This window comes from Somniosus microcephalus, chromosome 22 (genome assembly GCF_052327205.1).
Source record: "Somniosus microcephalus isolate GS21.2 chromosome 22, FLI_Smic_1.0, whole genome shotgun sequence".
NCBI classification, from domain to species: domain Eukaryota; kingdom Metazoa; phylum Chordata; class Chondrichthyes; order Squaliformes; family Somniosidae; genus Somniosus; species Somniosus microcephalus.
In genome coordinates this window covers 52,589,292-52,610,659 of record NC_141008.1, presented here as the reverse complement: position 1 = coordinate 52,610,659, position 21,368 = coordinate 52,589,292, and the positions used below count along the sequence as shown (strand labels likewise).

The following is a 21,368-nucleotide window of genomic DNA, read 5'->3' as shown; positions in this document are numbered from 1 at the left end:
TATTTCCCTTAGCAAAGAGGTCAATAACCAGGTAACATAGATTTAAAGTAATTGGTAGTAGGATTAGAGGGGCGTTGAGGAGAACCTTTTTCACCCAGAGGGTGGCGGGGATCTGGAACTCACTGCCTGAAAGGGTGGTAGAGGCAGAAACCTTCATCACATTTATAAAGTACTTGGATATGCACTTGAAGTGCCGTAAACTGCAAGGCTGCAGACCAAGAGCTGGAAAGTGGGATTAGTTTGGATAGCTCTTTTTCGACAGGCGCAGACACGAGGGGTCGAATGGCCTCCTTCTTTGCTGTAAATTTCTATGAAGCTGACTTGCCCTGGCAGAGACCAGTTAAGACAACACAAAATGACGATCTAATCTGGAACGTTCCTGTTTTGCACGGCTTAGCTATTCACTGGATAAGCTCAATGAGCCAATGGGAGAACAGAATTGTTAGCGATCCTTCAGTTTGTGTTAAGAAGAAAGTGCAGTGATTATAAAACCAAAGCCCAACGCTGTGCCTCCAATTAAAAAGCCGGGTAGTGTGGCCACAAGGCAGAGTATTAAGCACTATAGGATCATGACGTGCTGCCTGGAGAACAGGAAAGTTTCTGGTTCTTCTGCACAGGAACTGGACACAAATAGTAATTGAAACTATTTTGTTGTTGTACTTTAGAATAATTTTGGGAGCTTGCCCACCAGGGCCCATGTAGCACGCAGTGATCGTATAGTGGTTAGTACTCTGCGTTGTGGCCGCAGCAACCTCGGTTCGAATCCGAGTCACGGCATTGCGGAAAAAGCAATGACAAGGCAATGGACCTTAGGTTTTATTCGATGATAGGAGTCTTGCTTTAAGAACAAAATTTCAACCATATTACATAAAAGGATATGAAATATCAATGAGCCAATGGGAGAACAGAATTCTTAATGTTTCAACATGTTGGCTGTCTTTTGTTAAAGATCCTTCAGTTTTTGTTAGGAAGAAGGTACAGTTTATTTGAAAAACAAAAAAAGCCCAATGTTGTCACTCCAATTAAAAAGACCACAAGGCAGAGTATTAAGCACTATAGGATCACTTAGTTCTGACGAAAGGTCATCGACTTGTAACCGTAACTCTGTTTCCCTCTCCACAGATGCTGCCTGACCTGCTGAGTATTTCCAGCATTTTCTGTTTTCATTTCAGATTTCCAGCATCCGCAGTATTTGGCTTTTGTATTAGGATCACGTCGTGCTGTCCAGACAACAGGAAATGTGGTTCTACATTAGAATACTTTTGGGCCCTAGGATGTCAGGTCTCATGTAGCGTGTGGTGATCATATAGTGGTTGGTACTTTGCATTGTGGGTGCGGCAACCTCAGTTTGAATCTGAGTCGTCACATTGTGGATAAGCAACGACATGGCAATGGACCTCAGATTTTATTCAGAAACGGAAATTAACTGATGTGTTGCTTCAATCACAAGGTTTATTAACAAAATTTCAAAGGTAATTAAATTACATCAATGTATGAAACCACATTCAACAATCAATAATTCTAACATTATAAACATATATTTTTATATTAAGGGATATAGTATTCTGGAATACTGATTTAACTTTCGCCTGCTACAGTAATAATTTGAGGTAATTTTAATATTCAATTATGCTTTATCACCTGTGCTCTTCACCTGAGAGGGTGATTGATACTGAAATATGGCTTCGAGGTGACGAGCGGCCTCTAGTATTGGCCATTATTCATGTGTGATTGCTGACTATGAGCGTCAGCGAGCTATTTGACCATAGTAGGATCTGAGGGACAGTATTAATTGTTATTTAGAAAGGCACGGATTAATCAAGGGCGGTCAGCGCGGATTTGTTAAGGGAAGGTCGTGTCTGACTAACTTGACTGAATTTTCTGATGAGGTAACAAGGAGGGTTGATGAGAGTAGCAGATTTGATGTAGTCTACATGGATTTAATTGAGGTGTATAAAATGATGAGGGGCCTGGATAGAGTGGATAGGAAGGATCTATTTCCCTTAGCAAAGAGGTCAATAACCAGGTAACATAGATTTAAAGTAATTGGTAGTAGGATTAGAGGGGCGTTGAGGAGAACCTTTTTCACCCAGAGGGTGGCGGGGATCTGGAACTCACTGCCTGAAAGGGTGGTAGAGGCAGAAACCTTCATCACATTTATAAAGTACTTGGATATGCACTTGAAGTGCCGTAAACTGCAAGGCTGCAGACCAAGAGCTGGAAAGTGGGATTAGTTTGGATAGCTCTTTTTCGACAGGCGCAGACACGAGGGGTCGAATGGCCTCCTTCTTTGCTGTAAATTTCTATGAAGCTGACTTGCCCTGGCAGAGACCAGTTAAGACAATACAAAATGAGGATCTAATCTGGAACGTTCCTGTTTTGCACGGCTTAGCTATTCACTGGATAAGCTCAATGAGCCAATGGGAGAACAGAATTGTTAGCGATCCTTCAGTTTGTGTTAAGAAGAAAGTGCAGTGATTATAAAACCAAAGCCCAACGCTGTGCCTCCAATTAAAAAGCCGGGTAGTGTGGCCACAAGGCAGAGTATTAAGCACTATAGGATCATGACGTGCTGCCTGGAGAACAGGAAAGTTTCTGGTTCTTCTGCACAGGAACTGGACACAAATAGTAATTAAAACTATTTTGTTGTTGTACTTTAGAATAATTTTGGAAGCTTGCCCACCAGGGCCCATGTAGCACGCCGTGATCGTATAGTGGTTAGTACTCTGCGTTGTGGCCGCAGCAACCTCGGTTCGAATCCGAGTCACGGCATTGCGGAAAAAGCAATGACAAGGCAATGGACCTTAGGTTTTATTCGATGATAGGAGTCTTGCTTTCAGAACAAAATTTCAACCATATTACATAAAAGGATATGAAATATCAATGAGCCAATGGGAGAACAGAATTCTTAATGTTTCAACATGTCGGCTGTCTTTTGTTAAAGATCCTTCAGTTTTTGTTAGGAAGAAGGTACAGTTTATTTGAAAAACAAAAAAAGCCCAATGTTGTCACTCCAATTAAAAAGACCACAAGGCAGAGTATTAAGCACTATAGGATCACTTAGTTCTGACGAAAGGTCATCGACTTGTAACCGTAACTCTGTTTCCCTCTCCACAGATGCTGCCTGACCTGCTGAGTATTTCCAGCATTTTCTGTTTTCATTTCAGATTTCCAGCATCCGCAGTATTTGGCTTTTGTATTGGGATCACGTCGTGCTGTCCAGACAACAGGAAATGTGGTTCTACATTAGAATACTTTTGGGCCCTAGGATGTCAGGTCTCATGTAGCGTGTGGTGATCATATAGTGGTTGGTACTTTGCATTGTGGGTGCGGCAATCTCAGTTTGAATCTGAGTCGTCACATTGTGGATAAGCAACGACATGGCAATGGACCTCAGATTTTATTCAGAAACGGAAATTAATTGATGTGTTGCTTCAATCACAAGGTTTATTAACAAAATTTCAAAGGTAATTAAATTACATCAATGTATGAAACCACATCCAATAATTCTAACATTATAAACATATATTTTTATATTAAGGGATATAGTATTCTGGAATACTGATTTAACTTTCGCCTGCTACAGTAATAATTTGAGGTAATTTTAATATTCAATTATGCTTTATCACCTGTGCTCTTCACCTGAGAGGGTGATTGATACTGAAATATGGCTTCGAGGTGACGAGCGGCCTCTAGTATTGGCCATTATTCATGTGTGATTGCTGACTATGAGCGTCAGCGAGCTATTTGACCATAGTAGGATCTGAGGGACAGTATTAATTGTTATTTAGAAAGGCACGGATTAATCAAGGGCGGTCAGCGTGGATTTGTTAAGGGAAGGTCGTGTCTGACTAACTTGACTGAATTTTCTGATGAGGTGACAAGGAGGGTTGATGAGAGTAGCAGATTTGATGTAGTCTACATGGATTTAATTGAGGTGTATAAAATGATGAGGGGCCTGGATAGAGTGGATAGGAAGGATCTATTTCCCTTAGCAAAGAGGTCAATAACCAGGTAACATAGATTTAAAGTAATTGGTAGTAGGATTAGAGGGGAGTTGAGGAGAACCTTTTTCACCCAGAGGGTGGCGGGGATCTGGAGCTAACTGCCTGAAAGGGTGGTAGAGGCAGAAACCTTCATCACATTTATAAAGTACTTGGATATGCACTTGAAGTGCCGTAAACTGCAAGGCTACAGACCAAGAGCTGGAAAGTGGGATTAGTTTGGATAGCTCTTTTTCGACAGGCGCAGACACGAGGGGTCGAATGGCCTCCTTCTTTGCTGTAAATTTCTATGAAGCTGACTTGCCCTGGCAGAGACCAGTTAAGACAACACAAAATGAGGATCTAATCTGGAACGTTCCTGTTTTGCACGGCTTAGCTATTCACTGGATAAGCTCAATGAGCCAATGGGAGAACAGAATTGTTAGCGATCCTTCAGTTTGTGTTAAGAAGAAAGTGCAGTGATTATAAAACCAAAGCCCAACGCTGTGCCTCCAATTAAAAAGCCGGGTAGTGTGGCCACAAGGCAGAGTATTAAGCACTATAGGATCATGACGTGCTGCCTGAAGAACAGGAAAGTTTCTGGTTCTTCTGCACAGGAACTGGACACAAATAGTAATTAAAACTATTTTGCTGTTGTACTTTAGAATAATTTTGGGAGCTTGCCCACCAGGGCCCATGTAGCACGCCGTGATCGTATAGTGGTTAGTACTCTGCGTTGTGGCCGCAGCAACCTCGGTTCGAATCCGAGTCACGGCATTGCGGAAAAAGCAATGACAAGGCAATGGACCTTAGGTTTTATTCGATGATAGGAGTCTTGCTTTAAGAACAAAATTTCAACCATATTACATAAAAGGATATGAAATATCAATGAGCCAATGGGAGAACAGAATTCTTAATGTTTCAACATGTCGGCTGTCTTTTGTTAAAGATCCTTCAGTTTTTGTTCGGAAGAAGGTACAGTTTATTTGAAAAACAAAAAAAGCCCAATGTTGTCACTCCAATTAAAAAGACCACAAGGCAGAGTATTAAGCACTATAGGATCACTTAGTTCTGACGAAAAGTCATCGACTTGTAACCGTAACTCTGTTTCCCTCTCCACAGATGCTGCCTGACCTGCTGAGTATTTCCAGCATTTTCTGTTTTCATTTCAGATTTCCAGCATCCGCAGTATTTGGCTTTTGTATTAGGATCACGTCGTGCTGTCCAGACAACAGGAAATGTGGTTCTACATTAGAATACTTTTGGGCCCTAGGATGTCAGGTCTCGTGTGGTGATCATATAGTGGTTGGTACTTTGCATTGTGGGTGCGGCAACCTCAGTTTGAATCTGAGTCGTCACATTGTGGATAAGCAACGACATGGCAATGGACCTCAGATTTTATTCAGAAACGGAAATTAACTGATGTGTTGCTTCAATCACAAGGTTTATTAACAAAATTTCAAAGGTAATTAAATTACATCAATGTATGAAACCACATTCAACAATCAATAATTCTAACATTATAAACATATATTTTTATATTAAGGGATATAGTATTCTGGAATACTGATTTAACTTTCGCCTGCTACAGTAATAATTTGAAGTAATTTTAATATTCAATTATGCTTTATCACCTGTGCTCTTCACCTGAGAGGGTGATTGATACTGAAATATGGCTTCGAGGTGACGAGCGGCCTCTAGTATTGGCCATTATTCATGTGTGATTGCTGACTATGAGCGTCAGCGAGCTATTTGACCATAGTAGGATCTGAGGGACAGTATTAATTGTTATTTAGAAAGGCACGGATTAATCAAGGGCGGTCAGCGCGGATTTGTTAAGGGAAGGTCGTGTCTGACTAACTTGACTGAATTTTCTGATGAGGTAACAAGGAGGGTTGATGAGAGTAGCAGATTTGATGTAGTCTACATGGATTTAATTGAGGTGTATAAAATGATGAGGGGCCTGGATAGAGTGGATAGGAAGGATCTATTTCCCTTAGCAAAGAGGTCAATAACCAGGTAACATAGATTTAAAGTAATTGGTAGTAGGATTAGAGGGGCGTTGAGGAGAACCTTTTTCACCCAGAGGGTGGCGGGGATCTGGAACTCACTGCCTGAAAGGGTGGTAGAGGCAGAAACCTTCATCACATTTATAAAGTACTTGGATATGCACTTGAAGTGCCGTAAACTGCAAGGCTGCAGACCAAGAGCTGGAAAGTGGGATTAGTTTGGATAGCTCTTTTTCGACAGGCGCAGACACGAGGGGTCGAATGGCCTCCTTCTTTGCTGTAAATTTCTATGAAGCTGACTTGCCCTGGCAGAGACCAGTTAAGACAACACAAAATGAGGATCTAATCTGGAACGTTCCTGTTTTGCACGGCTTAGCTATTCACTGGATAAGCTCAATGAGCCAATGGGAGAACAGAATTGTTAGCGATCCTTCAGTTTGTGTTAAGAAGAAAGTGCAGTGATTATAAAACCAAAGCCCAACGCTGTGCCTCCAATTAAAAAGCCGGGTAGTGTGGCCACAAGGCAGAGTATTAAGCACTATAGGATCATGACGTGCTGCCTGGAGAACAGGAAAGTTTCTGGTTCTTCTGCACAGGAACTGGACACAAATAGTAATTAAAACTATTTTGTTGTTGTACTTTAGAATAATTTTGGGAGCTTGACCACCAGGGCCCATGTAGCACGCCGTGATCGTATAGTGGTTAGTACTCTGCGTTGTGGCCGCAGCAACCTCGGTTCGAATCCGAGTCACGGCATTGCGGAAAAAGCAATGACAAGGCAATGGACCTTAGGTTTTATTCGATGATAGGAGTCTTGCTTTAAGAACAAAATTTCAACCATATTACATAAAAGGATATGAAATATCAATGAGCCAATGGGAGAACAGAATTCTTAATGTTTCAACATGTTGGCTGTCTTTTGTTAAAGATCCTTCAGTTTTTGTTAGGAAGAAGGTACAGTTTATTTGAAAAACAAAAAAAGCCCAATGTTGTCACTCCAATTAAAAAGACCACAAGGCAGAGTATTAAGCACTATAGGATCACTTAGTTCTGACGAAAGGTCATCGACTTGTAACCGTAACTCTGTTTTCCTCTCCACAGATGCTGCCTGACCTGCTGAGTATTTCCAGCATTTTCTGTTTTCATTTCAGATTTCCAGCATCCGCAGTATTTGGCTTTTGTATTAGGATCACGTCGTGCTGTCCAGACAACAGGAAATGTGGTTCTACATTAGAATACTTTTGGGCCCTAGGATGTCAGGTCTCATGTAGCGTGTGGTGATCATATAGTGGTTGGTACTTTGCATTGTGGGTGCGGCAATCTCAGTTTGAATCTGAGTCGTCACATTGTGGATAAGCAACGACATGGCAATGGACCTCAGATTTTATTCAGAAACGGAAATTAACTGATGTGTTGCTTCAATCACAAGGTTTATTAACAAAATTTCAAAGGTAATTAAATTACATCAATGTATGAAACCACATTCAACAATCAATAATTCTAACATTATAAACATATATTTTTATATTAAGGGATATAGTATTCTGGAATACTGATTTAACTTTCGCCTGCTACAGTAATAATTTGAGGTAATTTTAATATTCAATTATGCTTTATCACCTGTGCTCTTCACCTGAGAGGGTGATTGATACTGAAATATGGCTTCGAGGTGACGAGCGGCCTCTAGTATTGGCCATTATTCATGTGTGATTGCTGACTATGAGCGTCAGCGAGCTATTTGACCATAGTAGGATCTGAGGGACAGTATTAATTGTTATTTAGAAAGGCACGGATTAATCAAGGGCGGTCAGCGTGGATTTGTTAAGGGAAGGTCGTGTCTGACTAACTTGACTGAATTTTCTGATGAGGTGACAAGGAGGGTTGATGAGAGTAGCAGATTTGATGTAGTCTACATGGATTTAATTGAGGTGTATAAAATGATGAGGGGCCTGGATAGAGTGGATAGGAAGGATCTATTTCCCTTAGCAAAGAGGTCAATAACCAGGTAACATAGATTTAAAGTAATTGGTAGTAGGATTAGAGGGGCGTTGAGGAGAACCTTTTTCACCCAGAGGGTGGCGGGGATCTGGAACTAACTGCCTGAAAGGGTGGTAGAGGCAGAAACCTTCATCACATTTATAAAGTACTTGGATATGCACTTGAAGTGCCGTAAACTGCAAGGCTACAGACCAAGAGCTGGAAAGTGGGATTAGTTTGGATAGCTCTTTTTCGACAGGCGCAGACACGAGGGGTCGAATGGCCTCCTTCTTTGCTGTAAATTTCTATGAAGCTGACTTGCCCTGGCAGAGACCAGTTAAGACAACACAAAATGAGGATCTAATCTGGAACGTTCCTGTTTTGCACGGCTTAGCTATTCACTGGATAAGCTCAATGAGCCAATGGGAGAACAGAATTGTTAGCGATCCTTCAGTTTGTGTTAAGAAGAAAGTGCAGTGATTATAAAACCAAAGCCCAACGCTGTGCCTCCAATTAAAAAGCCGGCTAGTGTGGCCACAAGGCAGAGTATTAAGCACTATAGGATCATGACGTGCTGCCTGGAGAACAGGAAAGTTTCTGGTTCTTCTGCACAGGAACTGGACACAAATAGTAATTAAAACTATTTTGCTGTTGTACTTTAGAATAATTTTGGGAGCTTGCCCACCAGGGCCCATGTAGCACGCCGTGATCGTATAGTGGTTAGTACTCTGCGTTGTGGCCGCAGCAACCTCGGTTCGAATCCGAGTCACGGCATTGTGGAAAAAGCAATGACAAGGCAATGGACCTTAGGTTTTATTCGATGATAGGAGTCTTGCTTTAAGAACAAAATTTCAACCATATTACATAAAAGGATATGAAATATCAATGAGCCAATGGGAGAACAGAATTCTTAATGTTTCAACATGTCGGCTGTCTTTTGTTAAAGATCCTTCAGTTTTTGTTAGGAAGAAGGTACAGATAATTTGAAAAACAAAAAAAGCCCAATGTTGTCACTCCAATTAAAAAGACCACAAGGCAGAGTATTAAGCACTATAGGATCACTTAGTTCTGACGAAAGGTCATCGACTTGTAACCGTAACTCTGTTTCCCTCTCCACAGATGCTGCCTGACCTGCTGAGTATTTCCAGCATTTTCTGTTTTCATTTCAGATTTCCAGCATCCGCAGTATTTGGCTTTTGTATTAGGATCACGTCGTGCTGTCCAGACAACAGGAAATGTGGTTCTACATTAGAATACTTTTGGGCCCTAGGATGTCAGGTCTCATGTAGCGTGTGGTGATCATATAGTGGTTGGTACTTTGCATTGTGGGTGCGGCAACCTCAGTTTGAATCTGAGTCGTCACATTGTGGATAAGCAACGACATGGCAATGGACCTCAGAATTTATTCAGAAACGGAAATTAACTGATGTGTTGCTTCAATCACAAGGTTTATTAACAAAATTTCAAAGGTAATTAAATTACATCAATGTATGAAACCACATTCAACAATCAATAATTCTAACATTATAAACATATATTTTTATATTAAGGGATATAGTATTCTGGAATACTGATTTAACTTTCGCCTGCTACAGTAATAATTTGAAGTAATTTTAATATTCAATTATACTTTATCACCTGTGCTCTTCACCTGAGAGGGTGATTGATACTGAAATATGGCTTCGAGGTGACGAGCGGCCTCTAGTATTGGCCATTATTCATGTGTGATTGCTGACTATGAGCGTCAGCGAGCTATTTGACCATAGTAGGATCTGAGGGACAGTATTAATTGTTATTTAGAAAGGCACGGATTAATCAAGGGCGGTCAGCGCGGATTTGTTAAGGGAAGGTCGTGTCTGACTAACTTGACTGAATTTTCTGATGAGGTAACAAGGAGGGTTGATGAGAGTAGCAGATTTGATGTAGTCTACATGGATTTAATTGAGGTGTATAAAATGATGAGGGGCCTGGATAGAGTGGATAGGAAGGATCTATTTCCCTTAGCAAAGAGGTCAATAACCAGGTAACATAGATTTAAAGTAATTGGTAGTAGGATTAGAGGGGCGTTGAGGAGAACCTTTTTCACCCAGAGGGTGGCGGGGATCTGGAACTCACTGCCTGAAAGGGTGGTAGAGGCAGAAACCTTCATCACATTTATAAAGTACTTGGATATGCACTTGAAGTGCCGTAAACTGCAAGGCTACAGACCAAGAGCTGGAAAGTGGGATTAGTTTGGATAGCTCTTTTTCGACAGGCGCAGACACGAGGGGTCGAATGGCCTCCTTCTTTGCTGTAAATTTCTATGAAGCTGACTTGCCCTGGCAGAGACCAGTTAAGACAACACAAAATGAGGATCTAATCTGGAACGTTCCTGTTTTGCACGGCTTAGCTATTCACTGGATAAGCTCAATGAGCCAATGGGAGAACAGAATTGTTAGCGATCCTTCAGTTTGTGTTAAGAAGAAAGTGCAGTGATTATAAAACCAAAGCCCAACGCTGTGCCTCCAATTAAAAAGCCGGGTAGTGTGGCCACAAGGCAGAGTATTAAGCACTATAGGATCATGACGTGCTGCCTGGAGAACAGGAAAGTTTCTGGTTCTTCTGCACAGGAACTGGACACAAATAGTAATTAAAACTATTTTGTTGTTGTACTTTAGAATAATTTTGGGAGCTTGCCCACCAGGGCCCATGTAGCACGCCGTGATCGTATAGTGGTTAGTACTCTGCGTTGTGGCCGCAGCAACCTCGGTTCGAATCCGAGTCACGGCATTGTGGAAAAAGCAATGACAAGGCAATGGACCTTAGGTTTTATTCGATGATAGGAGTCTTGCTTTAAGAACAAAATTTCAACCATATTACATAAAAGGATATGAAATATCAATGAGCCAATGGGAGAACAGAATTCTTAATGTTTCAACATGTCGGCTGTCTTTTGTTAAAGATCCTTCAGTTTTTGTTAGGAAGAAGGTACAGTTTATTTGAAAAACAAAAAAAGACCAATGTTGTCACTCCAATTAAAAAGACCACAAGGCAGAGTATTAAGCACTATAGGATCACTTAGTTCTGACGAAAGGTCATCGACTTGTAACCGTAACTCTGTTTTCCTCTCCACAGATGCTGCCTGACCTGCTGAGTATTTCCAGCATTTTCTGTTTTCATTTCAGATTTCCAGCATCCGCAGTATTTGGCTTTTGTATTAGGATCACGTCGTGCTGTCCAGACAACAGGAAATGTGGTTCTACATTAGAATACTTTTGGGCCCTAGGATGTCAGGTCTCGTGTGGTGATCATATAGTGGTTGGTACTTTGCATTGTGGGTGCGGCAATCTCAGTTTGAATCTGAGTCGTCACATTGTGGATAAGCAACGACATGGCAATGGACCTCAGATTTTATTCAGAAACGGAAATTAACTGATGTGTTGCTTCAATCACAAGGTTTATTAACAAAATTTCAAAGGTAATTAAATTACATCAATGTATGAAACCACATCCAACAATCAATAATTCTAACATTATAAACATATATTTTTATATTAAGGGATATAGTATTCTGGAATACTGATTTAACTTTCGCCTGCTACAGTAATAATTTGAAGTAATTTTAATATTCAATTATGCTTTATCACCTGTGCTCTTCACCTGAGAGGGTGATTGATACTGAAATATGGCTTCGAGGTGACGAGCGGCCTCTAGTATTGGCCATTATTCATGTGTGATTGCTGACTATGAGCGTCAGCGAGCTATTTGACCCTAGTAGGATCTGAGGGACAGTATTAATTGTTATTTAGAAAGGCACGGATTAATCAAGGGCGGTCAGCGCGGATTTGTTAAGGGAAGGTCGTGCCTGACTAACTTGACTGAATTTTCTGATGAGGTAACAAGGAGGGTTGATGAGAGTAGCAGATTTGATGTAGTCTACATGGATTTAATTGAGGTGTATAAAATGATGAGGGGCCTGGATAGAGTGGATAGGAAGGATCTATTTCCCTTAGCAAAGAGGTCAATAACCAGGTAACATAGATTTAAAGTAATTGGTAGTAGGATTAGAGGGGCGTTGAGGAGAACCTTTTTCACCCAGAGGGTGGCGGGGATCTGGAACTCACTGCCTGAAAGGGTGGTAGAGGCAGAAACCTTCATCACATTTATAAAGTACTTGGATATGCACTTGAAGTGCCGTAAACTGCAAGGCTACAGACCAAGAGCTGGAAAGTGGGATTAGTTTGGATAGCTCTTTTTCGACAGGCGCAGACACGAGGGGTCGAATGGCCTCCTTCTTTGCTGTAAATTTCTATGAAGCTGACTTGCCCTGGCAGAGACCAGTTAAGACAACACAAAATGAGGATCTAATCTGGAACGTTCCTGTTTTGCACGGCTTAGCTATTCACTGGATAAGCTCAATGAGCCAATGGGAGAACAGAATTGTTAGCGATCCTTCAGTTTGTGTTAAGAAGAAAGTGCAGTGATTATAAAACCAAAGCCCAACGCTGTGCCTCCAATTCTAAAGCCGGGTAGTGTGGCCACAAGGCAGAGTATTAAGCACTATAGGATCATGACATGCTGCCTGGAGAACAGCAAAGTTTCTGGTTCTTCTGCACAGGAACTGGACACAAATAGTAATTAAAACTATTTTGCTGTTGTACTTTAGAATAATTTTGGGAGCTTGCCCACCAGGGCCCATGTAGCACGCCGTGATCGTATAGTGGTTAGTACTCTGCGTTGTGGCCGTAGCAACCTCGGTTCGAATCCGAGTCACGGCATTGTGGAAAAAGCAATGACAAGGCAATGGACCTTAGGTTTTATTCGATGATAGGAGTCTTGTTTTAAGAACAAAATTTCAACCATATTACATAAAAGGATATGAAATATCAATGAGCCAATGGGAGAACAGAATTCTTAATGTTTCAACATGTCGGCTGTCTTTTGTTAAAGATCCTTCAGTTTTTGTTAGGAAGAAGGTACAGTTTATTTGAAAAACAAAAAAAGCCCAATGTTGTCACTCCAATTAAAAAGACCACAAGGCAGAGTATTAAGCACTATAGGATCACTTAGTTCTGACGAAAAGTCATCGACTTGTAACCGTAACTCTGTTTCCCTCTCCACAGATGCTGCCTGACCTGCTGAGTATTTCCAGCATTTTCTGTTTTCATTTCAGATTTCCAGCATCCGCAGTATTTGGCTTTTGTATTAGGATCACGTCGTGCTGTCCAGACAACAGGAAATGTGGTTCTACATTAGAATACTTTTGGGCCCTAGGATGTCAGGTCTCGTGTGGTGATCATATAGTGGTTGGTACTTTGCATTGTGGGTGCGGCAACCTCAGTTTGAATCTGAGTCGTCACATTGTGGATAAGCAACGACATGGCAATGGACCTCAGATTTTATTCAGAAACGGAAATTAACTGATGTGTTGCTTCAATCACAAGGTTTATTAACAAAATTTCAAAGGTAATTAAATTACATCAATGTATGAAACCACATTCAACAATCAATAATTCTAACATTATAAACATATATTTTTATATTAAGGGATATAGTATTCTGGAATACTGATTTAACTTTCGCCTGCTACAGTAATAATTTGAAGTAATTTTAATATTCAATTATGCTTTATCACCTGTGCTCTTCACCTGAGAGGGTGATTGATACTGAAATATGGCTTCGAGGTGACGAGCGGCCTCTAGTATTGGCCATTATTCATGTGTGATTGCTGACTATGAGCGTCAGCGAGCTATTTGACCATAGTAGGATCTGAGGGACAGTATTAATTGTTATTTAGAAAGGCACGGATTAATCAAGGGCGGTCAGCGCGGATTTGTTAAGGGAAGGTCGTGTCTGACTAACTTGACTGAATTTTCTGATGAGGTAACAAGGAGGGTTGATGAGAGTAGCAGATTTGATGTAGTCTACATGGATTTAATTGAGGTGTATAAAATGATGAGGGGCCTGGATAGAGTGGATAGGAAGGATCTATTTCCCTTAGCAAAGAGGTCAATAACCAGGTAACATAGATTTAAAGTAATTGGTAGTAGGATTAGAGGGGCGTTGAGGAGAACCTTTTTCACCCAGAGGGTGGCGGGGATCTGGAACTCACTGCCTGAAAGGGTGGTAGAGGCAGAAACCTTCATCACATTTATAAAGTACTTGGATATGCACTTGAAGTGCCGTAAACTGCAAGGCTACAGACCAAGAGCTGGAAAGTGGGATTAGTTTGGATAGCTCTTTTTCGACAGGCGCAGACACGAGGGGTCGAATGGCCTCCTTCTTTGCTGTAAATTTCTATGAAGCTGACTTGCCCTGGCAGAGACCAGTTAAGACAACACAAAATGAGGATCTAATCTGGAACGTTCCTGTTTTGCACGGCTTAGCTATTCACTGGATAAGCTCAATGAGCCAATGGGAGAACAGAATTGTTAGCGATCCTTCAGTTTGTGTTAAGAAGAAAGTGCAGTGATTATAAAACCAAAGCCCAACGCTGTGCCTCCAATTAAAAAGCCGGGTAGTGTGGCCACAAGGCAGAGTATTAAGCACTATAGGATCATGACGTGCTGCCTGGAGAACAGGAAAGTTTCTGGTTCTTCTGCACAGGAACTGGACACAAATAGTAATTAAAACTATTTTGCTGTTGTACTTTAGAATAATTTTGGGAGCTTGCCCACCAGGGCCCATGTAGCACGCCGTGATCGTATAGTGGTTAGTACTCTGCGTTGTGGCCGCAGCAACCTCGGTTCGAATCCGAGTCACGGCATTGTGGAAAAAGCAATGACAAGGCAATGGACCTTAGGTTTTATTCGATGATAGGAGTCTTGCTTTAAGAACAAAATTTCAACCATATTACATAAAAGGATATGAAATATCAATGAGCCAATGGGAGAACAGAATTCTTAATGTTTCAACATGTTGGCTGTCTTTTGTTAAAGATCCTTCAGTTTTTGTTCGGAAGAAGGTACAGTTTATTTGAAAAACAAAAAAAGCCCAATGTTGTCACTCCAATTAAAAAGACCACAAGGCAGAGTATTAAGCACTATAGGATCACTTAGTTCTGACGAAAAGTCATCGACTTGTAACCGTAACTCTGTTTCCCTCTCCACAGATGCTGCCTGACCTGCTGAGTATTTCCAGCATTTTCTGTTTTCATTTCAGATTTCCAGCATCCGCAGTATTTGGCTTTTGTATTAGGATCACGTCGTGCTGTCCAGACAACAGGAAATGTGGTTCTACATTAGAATACTTTTGGGCCCTAGGATGTCAGGTGTCGTGTGGTGATCATATAGTGGTTGGTACTTTGCATTGTGGGTGCGGCAATCTCAGTTTGAATCTGAGTCGTCACATTGTGGATAAGCAACGACATGGCAATGGACCTCAGATTTTATTCAGAAACGGAAATTAACTGATGTGTTGCTTCAATCACAAGGTTTATTAACAAAATTTCAAAGGTAATTAAATTACATCAATGTATGAAACCACATCCAACAATCAATAATTCTAACATTATAAACATATATTTTTATATTAAGGGATATAGTATTCTGGAATACTGATTTAACTTTCGCCTGCTACAGTAATAATTTGAGGTAATTTTAATATTCAATTATGCTTTATCACCTGTGCTCTTCACCTGAGAGGGTGATTGATACTGAAATATGGCTTCGAGGTGACGAGCGGCCTCTAGTATTGGCCATTATTCATGTGTGATTGCTGACTATGAGCGTCAGCGAGCTATTTGACCATAGTAGGATCTGAGGGACAGTATTAATTGTTATTTAGAAAGGCACGGATTAATCAAGGGCGGTCAGCGTGGATTTGTTAAGGGAAGGTCGTGTCTGACTAACTTGACTGAATTTTCTGATGAGGTGACAAGGAGGGTTGATGAGAGTAGCAGATTTGATGTAGTCTACATGGATTTAATTGAGGTGTATAAAATGATGAGGGGCCTGGATAGAGTGGATAGGAAGGATCTATCTCCCTTAGCAAAGAGGTCAATAACCAGGTAACATAGATTTAAAGTAATTGGTAGTAGGATTAGAGGGGAGTTGAGGAGAACCTTTTTCACCCAGAGGGTGGCGGGGATCTGGAACTAACTGCCTGAAAGGGTGGTAGAGGCAGAAACCTTCATCACATTTATAAAGTACTTGGATATGCACTTGAAGTGCCGTAAACTGCAAGGCTACAGACCAAGAGCTGGAAAGTGGGATTAGTTTGGATAGCTCTTTTTCGACAGGCGCAGACACGAGGGGTCGAATGGCCTCCTTCTTTGCTGTAAATTTCTATGAAGCTGACTTGCCCTGGCAGAGACCAGTTAAGACAACACAAAATGAGGATCTAATCTGGAACGTTCCTGTTTTGCACGGCTTAGCTATTCACTGGATAAGCTCAATGAGCCAATGGGAGAACAGAATTGTTAGCGATCCTTCAGTTTGTGTTAAGAAGAAAGTGCAGTGATTATAAAACCAAAGCCCAACGCTGTGCCTCCAATTAAAAAGCCGGGTAGTGTGGCCACAAGGCAGAGTATTAAGCACTATAGGATCATGACGTGCTGCCTGGAGAACAGGAAAGTTTCTGGTTCTTCTGCACAGGAACTGGACACAAATAGTAATTAAAACTATTTTGTTGTTGTACTTTAGAATAATTTTGGGAGCTTGACCACCAGGGCCCATGTAGCACGCCGTGATCGTATAGTGGTTAGTACTCTGCGTTGTGGCCGCAGCAACCTCGGTTCGAATCCGAGTCACGGCATTGCGGAAAAAGCAATGACAAGGCAATGGACCTTAGGTTTTATTCGATGATAGGAGTCTTGCTTTAAGAACAAAATTTCAACCATATTACATAAAAGGATATGAAATATCAATGAGCCAATGGGAGAACAGAATTCTTAATGTTTCAACATGTTGGCTGTCTTTTGTTAAAGATCCTTCAGTTTTTGTTAGGAAGAAGGTACAGTTTATTTGAAAAACAAAAAAAGCCCAATGTTGTCACTCCAATTAAAAAGACCACAAGGCAGAGTATTAAGCACTATAGGATCACTTAGTTCTGACGAAAGGTCATCGACTTGTAACCGTAACTCTGTTTTCCTCTCCACAGATGCTGCCTGACCTGCTGAGTATTTCCAGCATTTTCTGTTTTCATTTCAGATTTCCAGCATCCGCAGTATTTGGCTTTTGTATTAGGATCACGTCGTGCTGTCCAGACAACAGGAAATGTGGTTCTACATTAGAATACTTTTGGGCCCTAGGATGTCAGGCGTCGTGTGGTGATCATATAGTGGTTGGTACTTTGCATTGTGGGTGCGGCAATCTCAGTTTGAATCTGAGTCGTCACATTGTGGATAAGCAACGACATGGCAATGGACCTCAGATTTGATTCAGAAACGGAAATTAACTGATGTGTTGCTTCAATCACAAGGTTTATTAACAAAATTTCAAAGGTAATTAAATTACATCAATGTATGAAACCACATCCAACAATCAATAATTCTAACATTATAAACATATATTTTTATATTAAGGGATATAGTATTCTGGAATACTGATTTAACTTTCGCCTGCTACAGTAATAATTTGAGGTAATTTTAATATTCAATTATGCTTTATCACCTGTGCTCTTCACCTGAGAGGGTGATTGATACTGAAATATGGCTTCGAGGTGACGAGCGGCCTCTAGTATTGGCCATTATTCATGTGTGATTGCTGACTATGAGCGTCAGCGAGCTATTTGACCATAGTAGGATCTGAGGGACAGTATTAATTGTTATTTAGAAAGGCACGGATTAATCAAGGGCGGTCAGCGTGGATTTGTTAAGGGAAGGTCGTGTCTGACTAACTTGACTGAATTTTCTGATGAGGTGACAAGGAGGGTTGATGAGAGTAGCAGATTTGATGTAGTCTACATGGATTTAATTGAGGTGTATAAAATGATGAGGGGCCTGGATAGAGTGGATAGGAAGGATCTATTTCCCTTAGCAAAGAGGTCAATAACCAGGTAACATAGATTTAAAGTAATTGGTAGTAGGATTAGAGGGGAGTTGAGGAGAACCTTTTTCACCCAGAGGGTGGCGGGGATCTGGAACTAACTGCCTGAAAGGGTGGTAGAGGCAGAAACCTTCATCACATTTATAAAGTACTTGGATATGCACTTGAAGTGCCGTAAACTGCAAGGCTACAGACCAAGAGCTGGAAAGTGGGATTAGTTTGGATAGCTCTTTTTCGACAGGCGCAGACACGAGGGGTCGAATGGCCTCCTTCTTTGCTGTAAATTTCTATGAAGCTGACTTGCCCTGGCAGAGACCAGTTAAGACAACACAAAATGAGGATCTAATCTGGAACGTTCCTGTTTTGCACGGCTTAGCTATTCACTGGATAAGCTCAATGAGCCAATGGGAGAACAGAATTGTTAGCGATCCTTCAGTTTGTGTTAAGAAGAAAGTGCAGTGATTATAAAACCAAAGCCCAACGCTGTGCCTCCAATTAAAAAGCCGGGTAGTGTGGCCACAAGGCAGAGTATTAAGCACTATAGGATCATGACGTGCTGCCTGGAGAACAGGAAAGTTTCTGGTTCTTCTGCACAGGAACTGGACACAAATAGTAATTAAAACTATTTTGCTGTTGTACTTTAGAATAATTTTGGGAGCTTGCCCACCAGGGCCCATGTAGCACGCCGTGATCGTATAGTGGTTAGTACTCTGCGTTGTGGCCGCAGCAACCTCGGTTCGAATCCGAGTCACGGCATTGTGGAAAAAGCAATGACAAGGCAATGGACCTTAGGTTTTATTCGATGATAGGAGTCTTGCTTTAAGAACAAAATTTCAACCATATTACATAAAAGGATATGAAATATCAATGAGCCAATGGGAGAACAGAATTCTTAATGTTTCAACATGTTGGCTGTCTTTTGTTAAAGATCCTTCAGTTTTTGTTCGGAAGAAGGTACAGTTTATTTGAAAAACAAAAAAAGCCCAATGTTGTCACTCCAATTAAAAAGACCACAAGGCAGAGTATTAAGCACTATAGGATCACTTAGTTCTGACGAAAAGTCATCGACTTGTAACCGTAACTCTGTTTCCCTCTCCACAGATGCTGCCTGACCTGCTGAGTATTTCCAGCATTTTCTGTTTTCATTTCAGATTTCCAGCATCCGCAGTATTTGGCTTTTGTATTAGGATCACGTCGTGCTGTCCAGACAACAGGAAATGTGGTTCTACATTAGAATACTTTTGGGCCCTAGGATGTCAGGTGTCGTGTGGTGATCATATAGTGGTTGGTACTTTGCATTGTGGGTGCGGCAATCTCAGTTTGAATCTGAGTCGTCACATTGTGGATAAGCAACGACATGGCAATGGACCTCAGATTTTATTCAGAAACGGAAATTAACTGATGTGTTGCTTCAATCACAAGGTTTATTAACAAAATTTCAAAGGTAATTAAATTACATCAATGTATGAAACCACATCCAACAATCAATAATTCTAACATTATAAACATATATTTTTATATTAAGGGATATAGTATTCTGGAATACTGATTTAACTTTCGCCTGCTACAGTAATAATTTGAAGTAATTTTAATATTCAATTATGCTTTATCACCTGTGCTCTTCACCTGAGAGGGTGATTGATACTGAAATATGGCTTCGAGGTGACGAGCGGCCTCTAGTATTGGCCATTATTCATGTGTGATTGCTGACTATGAGCGTCAGCGAGCTATTTGACCATAGTAGGATCTGAGGGACAGTATTAATTGTTATTTAGAAAGGCACGGATTAATCAAGGGCGGTCAGCGCGGATTTGTTAAGGGAAGGTCGTGCCTGACTAACTTGACTGAATTTTCTGATGAGGTAACAAGGAGGGTTGATGAGAGTAGCAGATTTGATGTAGTCTACATGGATTTAATTGAGGTGTATAAAATGATGAGGGGCCTGGATAGAGTGGATAGGAAGGATCTATTTCCCTTAGCAAAGAGGTCAATAACCAGGTAACATAGATTTAAAGTAATTGGTAGTAGGATTAGAGGGGCGTTGAGGAGAACCTTTTTCACCCAGAGGGTGGCGGGGATCTGGAACTCACTGCCTGAAAGGGTGGTAGAGGCAGAAACCTTCATCACATTTATAAAGTACTTGGATATGCACTTGAAGTGCCGTAAACTGCAAGGCTACAGACCAAGAGCTGGAAAGTGGGATTAGTTTGGATAGCTCTTTTTCGACAGGCGCAGACACGAGGGGTCGAATGGCCTCCTTCTTTGCTGTAAATTTCTATGAAGCTGACTTGCCCTGGCAGAGACCAGTTAAGACAACACAAAATGAGGATCTAATCTGGAACGTTCCTGTTTTGCACGGCTTAGCTATTCACTGGATAAGCTCAATGAGCCAATGGGAGAACAGAATTGTTAGCGATCCTTCAGTTTGTGTTAAGAAGAAAGTGCAGTGATTATAAAACCAAAGCCCAACGCTGTGCCTCCAATTCTAAAGCCGGGTAGTGTGGCCACAAGGCAGAGTATTAAGCACTATAGGATCATGACGTGCTGCCTGGAGAACAGGAAAGTTTCTGGTTCTTCTGCACAGGAACTGGACACAAATAGTAATTAAAACTATTTTGCTGTTGTACTTTAGAATAATTTTGGGAGCTTGCCCACCAGGGCCCATGTAGCACGCCGTGATCGTATAGTGGTTAGTACTCTGCGTTGTGGCCGCAGCAACCTCGGTTCGAATCCGAGTCACGGCATTGTGGAAAAAGCAATGACAAGGCAATGGACCTTAGGTTTTATTCGATGATAGGAGTCTTGCTTTAAGAACAAAATTTCAACCATATTACATAAAAGGATATGAAATATCAATGAGCCAATGGGAGAACAGAATTCTTAATGTTTCAACATGTCGGCTGTCTTTTGTTAAAGATCCTTCAGTTTTTGTTAGGAAGAAGGTACAGTTTATTTGAAAAACAAAAAAAGCCCAATGTTGTCACTCCAATTAAAAAGACCACAAGGCAGAGTATTAAGCACTATAGGATCACTTAGTTCTGACGAAAAGTCATCGACTTGTAACCGTAACTCTGTTTCCCTCTCCACAGATGCTGCCTGACCTGCTGAGTATTTCCAGCATTTTCTGTTTTCATTTCAGATTTCCAGCATCCGCAGTATTTGGCTTTTGTATTAGGATCACGTCGTGCTGTCCAGACAACAGGAAATGTGGTTCTACATTAGAATACTTTTGGGCCCTAGGATGTCAGGTCTCGTGTGGTGATCATATAGTGGTTGGTACTTTGCATTGTGGGTGCGGCAACCTCAGTTTGAATCTGAGTCGTCACATTGTGGATAAGCAACGACATGGCAATGGACCTCAGATTTTATTCAGAAACGGAAATTAACTGATGTGTTGCTTCAATCACAAGGTTTATTAACAAAATTTCAAAGGT

The 21,368-nt window shown here is 41.2% G+C and overlaps 9 non-coding genes across 9 annotated transcripts; all 9 read left to right on the top strand.

Moving 5' to 3' along the window:
- The first annotated feature begins 2,700 nt into the window (after positions 1–2,700).
- trnah-gug (transfer RNA histidin (anticodon GUG)) lies at positions 2,701–2,772 on the top strand. Its single transcript has one exon. It is a non-coding gene; the product is annotated as a tRNA-His (tRNA).
- A 1,916-nt stretch (positions 2,773–4,688) lies between these two features.
- Positions 4,689–4,760, top strand: trnah-gug (transfer RNA histidin (anticodon GUG)). Its single transcript has one exon. It is a non-coding gene; the product is annotated as a tRNA-His (tRNA).
- Positions 4,761–6,676: 1,916 nt separating this feature from the next.
- Positions 6,677–6,748, top strand: trnah-gug (transfer RNA histidin (anticodon GUG)). The gene has a single exon. It is a non-coding gene; the product is annotated as a tRNA-His (tRNA).
- Positions 6,749–8,671: 1,923 nt separating this feature from the next.
- Positions 8,672–8,743, top strand: trnah-gug (transfer RNA histidin (anticodon GUG)). Its single transcript has one exon. It is a non-coding gene; the product is annotated as a tRNA-His (tRNA).
- Positions 8,744–10,666: 1,923 nt separating this feature from the next.
- Positions 10,667–10,738, top strand: trnah-gug (transfer RNA histidin (anticodon GUG)). Its single transcript has one exon. It is a non-coding gene; the product is annotated as a tRNA-His (tRNA).
- Positions 10,739–14,642: 3,904 nt separating this feature from the next.
- Positions 14,643–14,714, top strand: trnah-gug (transfer RNA histidin (anticodon GUG)). Its single transcript has one exon. It is a non-coding gene; the product is annotated as a tRNA-His (tRNA).
- Positions 14,715–16,630: 1,916 nt separating this feature from the next.
- trnah-gug (transfer RNA histidin (anticodon GUG)) lies at positions 16,631–16,702 on the top strand. Its single transcript has one exon. It is a non-coding gene; the product is annotated as a tRNA-His (tRNA).
- Positions 16,703–18,618: 1,916 nt separating this feature from the next.
- On the top strand, positions 18,619–18,690 carry trnah-gug (transfer RNA histidin (anticodon GUG)). The gene has a single exon. It is a non-coding gene; the product is annotated as a tRNA-His (tRNA).
- A 1,916-nt stretch (positions 18,691–20,606) lies between these two features.
- trnah-gug (transfer RNA histidin (anticodon GUG)) lies at positions 20,607–20,678 on the top strand. The gene has a single exon. It is a non-coding gene; the product is annotated as a tRNA-His (tRNA).
- The last annotated feature ends 690 nt before the right edge of the window (positions 20,679–21,368 follow it).